Below are 6,000 nucleotides of genomic sequence, written 5' to 3'. Positions count from 1 at the left end.
CTTATCATTTTTTTCAGACACATTCGCACCCGAACCGACTCACAATTAAGGGAAGAGAAGGAATTATTGAACCTCTTGAGAGAATATACTGGTCAAGGGCTGTAATAGTATACAGGGGCACTTCCTGAGAGAAAGTTAATTTTATTTTAATTATGTGTTTTCAGGATATCTAATAGTACTATTGAAATGGCGGTGAAAATTATTGCCCCTGCTGATGAGATTTTTCAGCTGCACCCCTCCTTTATTTTAGTGAATAAGGTGTGGCACTGCCCTATATGATTCATTTTGAATTTTAATGGGCTCCAAAATGCAGTAATTTATAAATTATAGCATAATCTTATTTCGATAAAGCCTTTGACATAAACAAAGCATATTTAAAACAGATTTAGTTATTGCATATCAGAATGTTATGTTTGCCTGATGTTTTCTCAATAACTCTAAGCTGTTATTAATGAATTCTTTCTAGAAACAAAAATAAGCAATTTATTCAAACATGTCAGTTTCATTTTGTAGACTTATGCATTGAATTTACCATTTCAGTATAAGGTACGTATGCCATCTTTCACAAATGTTGATTTTTATCACTGGTGGATCTGGGGGAGGGCACATCTGGCTCACCCCCCCCCCCCCTTAGAGAGCTTCAGTCGAGATTTGTAATGAAAATATGCCATTTTCACCAAAGTATGCCCCCCCCGGAAAGCAAGGCCCTTTTTTTGCTTGACAAATTTTCATCATGAAAATGTGCCCCCCCCAGGATAAATCCTGGATCCACCCCTGGTTTTTATTAAGTTTACATGTATTTTCATTTTGAAAAAAAAGGTTTCCTAGAGATTTATAAACAGCATGATTTACACTGAGCGTGTCATACACTTCTGTGCAGAAGAATATTATCTTGAGAAATTTGGTTATTAAATTATGGAAAATATCTTTTGCAAATGAAATTACTTGATTGCAATTATTTCTTATATTGTATTGTCATTTTACTTGATAGAAATTCATTATTTTTTATAACCATGACAGTGTTCTAATTTCATATTTGCTAAATTGTAATAATTCTTTTGATCTTCCTTCATCATCATGAAAGTATGAATTCTAGTCATCTGCTTCAAAGTCTGCCCAATACAATGGTTACAAAGGGCCTAAGCATCACTTGTCATTTTTTAATAAGTAGTTAAGTCAGTAGTCAAGTAAGGGGTCAGACAGTTTGGCTGTATTATATTTGTTTAATTATCTTACTAGTGTCAATTTACTAAACTTTTGCTGTTTGTGATTGAACCCCCAAATTGCTCGATAGTACCATTATGTTGGACAGACGTTAATATTGACTAGAGGACTATTATTACTTTCCAAACCAACCTGAAGATAATATGATACTTCACGTAGTACAGGGGTATATTGTCTCCCTTCCATTGTTGTGATGTATGGGCTGGGTAATATCATCTAACTTGTCCTGGAATAATCATTCTCTGCAACAAGTTCCACTTCAGCGACTCTCAGTTGAACATCACCATTCCTGGCATTGGCGGCGGAAGCCAAAAATTTTAGGGGGGAACCGCCAAAACTTTTTGACAAAAAAAAAAAAAAAATAGTGACCAAAAATCTTGGGGGGGGGGGGGACACAGGAAACAAAAGTGAAAATTGACAAGCCAAAAAAAAAAAAAAAAAAGGTTATCAACAAAAAATTGAGGGGGGGGGGGGGGGTCGTCCCCTCCCCACCTAAAATTTAGTGGGATACGTCCCCCCCCCACTTCCACCGCCTATGATTCCAGGTGCTTGGAGATCTTCGAAAGGCATGCTATAACATCCACTTAAGTTCCAGTTCCTTTCATGTTTTTTCCTCATCTTAGTGAGCATCTCCAAGTGTTCATATTTTTAGTGTCCTTTTTTAGATTTACCAAACTCAGTTTTATTACCTGATAAATGAAATTACAAAATTCTATCCCAAAAATTGAACACTTTGATCAAGTTTGGTTACTTAAACTTAATGTTAAATAAACTGAAAATATGTAATAAAAGGCAAAATAATAATAATGATGAAAAAAATACCGGTAATAAAAACAAAAGTTACTCAAATTCACTCAAAACCATACACTTATCTACTCTCCTCAAAAATCAGTTCTCACTTTTAGGTATTGATCATTCATTCAGTCAATGAAATAATAAAAAGAGACAGGAGATCCTCATCAAAATAAACACAAACAGTGTCTCACACACACACTACACATTAATAGTAAAATCAGTTTGTATCTTTCGTGGGATTTGTTTTTATGTAAATCTGGATTCTTCTTGGTAGTAGGGCCTTAGGTCGCTCTGACTTGAACTTAAAACTTCCAATCTCAAGAAGGCAAGATATATCTCGGGAGATAGTCATCATCAAGATGTTTAGGAGTTCAACCTGGTGGTGAGGTTATTCATGATGGCATCTGGTATTCTGGCAGAAAGAATCAGAAATATAAAATGCATAAATACAATTGTTTATTTTTTTCAATACAAATTAAATTACCTGAGTCATTCAAGATAGTGGGTATTTTTTTTAGGGGGGGGGGGTGATGGCATGACAAGTTTTTAGTCAAAATTATTTTTATCTTCATTTATCTTTTTTTTCCCACTTTGTATTACCATTTATTCAAAAATTGCAATAAACATATCAATAAATGAGTTTTTAATCTACCGGTAGTTGGCAAAAGTAAAGCCAGTATTGGCAGTAAAACACTGACACCACGGCACTGACACCGACAGTGAATGTTCATTTTCCAGTGCATGCACATCACTGCCCCATCATCTTCACTCGTTTTCAGAAAATATTTAGTTATTTCTCAAATATGACCATGATTATCTTATTCATGTCATTACTCTGGTGTTTATTCATGATTTTAAATTCAGGAAATCATTCAGCAAACGAAGAAAACAAAGCATTTCTTGACTGTGATTCCGTGTGATTCAAGTTCAATTTCATTTCTGTGTGTATCACAGGTACGCACGTACGTGACGTAATCTTAATCTCTATTATGATGTAAATTAATCATCCCGCGCGCGATTAAAATGGCTCGAAATTCGACCAAATTCAAGGACAGCTCAGCTTGCAAACCTCACTGAGAAGGGCTTCCCCAGCCCTTGCGATTCCCCGCGCTGCAATTTCACTGCAATACACAGAAAGGAAATCAACTCAAGTTTCACAATCAACGGAAAATCCGGAACCCTTCGAGACCCATTTTACAAGAAATACAACTAAATAAGGTAAGAATTGAAAGCAACTCAAGACATTTTCGACTTACCGACACTTTCATGTTTATTTTCGGAAGATTTCATGGAATTTGGGGCACGAAAATGGTATCGGTAGCTCGCGAGAGTCCTGTGCAATACGATGACATATTTTTCATCGCACGGGAGGACAATCACAAAGAGAAAATATCATACACATCCGCGCTAACAGGGGCTTAATTTTGACGATATCGCATCGCTATGCGATTGCAATGATTGACATGCGAACGAAGCTTGCGTACAAATTTTGAGCACTTCCGCGACAGCGCCATCTAGTGACTACGGCCGTGCCTAGTATTGGGGTGTCGCCTAGAGTGATTGGTACTACTACTAGGAGTGCGCAATACGTGTGAGTGTGTACAGATCGAGTTAGAACTTCGATCTCAGTAGGCCAAAATTGGTGAGTGGAGCTAAAAAGGTTCGTCGGAATTCGAAACAAACAATATAACAAACAAAGTCGTCAGAGACAGAGGCCGAAGCGCCTCAGGCTCAGTAGAACTAGAAATTACTGCACCAAAAAGAGTAGACGGGACTAGGACTAGCGACAACGGCATCTAAGCCTTATCGTCTAGCGTTAAGTTTACATAAAATTCTGACTTACCGTTGCTTTTGTGATCAAATAGAGTGATTCTTGACTGATCGCACTAATTTCTGGGGAGCTTTTCATGATTGTCCTTATCCGGAGGGCAGGAAGAAGCGTAGAATTCTTGTTTTGAGACATTCTGCAAAGCCAAAGCACAGAAACTCGACAGCTACAGAGTCCGAGTATCGAATTTGGCGGGCTGGGCTGTAGATGGCAGCAAATATTTCGTTCAAAAATACAAATAAAATACTGATAAAATAATTATGTGGAGGTTGCCCATGCAGCCATCCCATAGCCATGTCACTTTACTCATGAATAGTCCATATTTGGCATATTTGCTCTTCATTGAAACATAACATAAAGAAACATAATTGAGCCTTCATTGATCATACCACTGTCTGAACGTTTTATATTATTATTATTAGGCTTATTTTGAATTTAAATATTTATTATTATTACTAATATTATTATCATTATTTTTATTCTTATTCATTTATTATTATTGTTATTATTATTTATTCATTTTTTTTTGGGGGGGGGGTTATTAAAATCATAAAAATGATGATGATGATGATGATAATAATAATAATAATTATAACAATATAGGCTAAGTAATAATATTAAACGCCATAAGGCCAGCGTAGCCACTTCACTGTTCTGTGAAAAGACTGTTCTGCCAGCGGGCCCTAGCTGCTTAACATGTTAGGACCTATGTTAATTTCTAATATTATTACCTCAACTTAAGTACTTTAATTTGGTGCTCAATTAAGCATTCGAGAATTCACTTCCTATCGTATTTACCACACTATTTGATAGAGATCGAATAGCATAGGCCTATGTAAATTAACGCCTTAATTAATTGCCAAAGGACGCGAGTGTTGCTGTGTGGTAAATCGACTGACTTCAGACCTCTGGCTTCATTGTCCGGAGACTTATCCACTGAGCCCCGTGAATTTTCATGAACTATTTCTTTTCAATATCTCTGTCTTTTTGTTTTATAATGTTTTTTATTCGAATCAAGAATTGATTCAAATATCATAAAATAACTTTAAATCAAAGATTTTTCTTACACTCTAATTGATTGATTGATATTATTTGTGAGGTAAAATATAACAATACATGAATAATGTGAAGTATAGTAGTAAAATGTTACCCAATATTGGGTAGAAAGGGAACTTGCATGTTTGCTGTGTATTTTTTTCCTCATATTGAGCTATTTCAACGCGCAACATTGCATAAAATTTTCCCAACAAATATGCATGTTCCCATTGAATATACAGTTCTTGTATAGCGCATATCACATTATGAATAATGTCTCTGTGCGCTTTTAAAGGACTTGGATATTATTATCCCAGCTGTAGCTTGGCAGCCGTAATTACTAAGATTACAGCGCACACGCATTTTAAGTAATAAATCACTGCCAGGTACCCATTCACCTCACCTGGGTTGAGTGCAGCACAATGTGGATGAATTACTTGCTGAAGGAAACTACGCCGTGACTGGGATTCGATCCCACGACCCTCTGTTTCAAAGTCAGGAGACTTATCCACTGGGCCACCACGCTCCAATATTGGGTAAACCCTTTTTTAGAGAGTACTCGGGCTTTGTTTTAAGAAAAAACCTTGATGGAAATAAAAATATCATCGGATTTCATCATAACTTTTCTTTAAAAAGTTTTTTTTTTATAGTCGATTCTGGGATAATATATATATTATTTTCAAAACTTTGTGTCTCGATTTCGAAATACTTCATCGTGACCACGGCATTAATAGAAAGTTCGTGGCCTTCAGAAGCTCGAAATACGTCATCCGAATTGCTGGTGAGGGCGGAGGAATCAACGGGAGCTATCTAGAAGATGATGTACATGTAGATAGGATAGAGGTAGGACAGTTTGTGAGATGATTTCTTTTCTCCCCCACTCTCCCTCTCTCTCTTTTTTTGGGGTGTATATTTCGGGAATATTAGTCTCACCCTCTCTCTATTGTCGCTTTTCAGGCCTTTCACTCACTCGCAAATCTATTCTGACGGATATAAATTGTTTTAATGACGAATACTGCAGTTAGTATCCTATAAACGTTATCGCTCCATTTTTCCCTATGCCACTCCCCCATCGCTCTATTTACCCACCCTCCCACTTCTCCTCGAAGCCACCCCTC

The sequence above is a fragment of the Lytechinus pictus genome, chromosome 1, assembly GCF_037042905.1.
Source record: "Lytechinus pictus isolate F3 Inbred chromosome 1, Lp3.0, whole genome shotgun sequence".
Lineage (NCBI taxonomy): Eukaryota > Metazoa > Echinodermata > Echinoidea > Temnopleuroida > Toxopneustidae > Lytechinus > Lytechinus pictus.
This window is presented reverse-complemented; position numbering follows the sequence as displayed.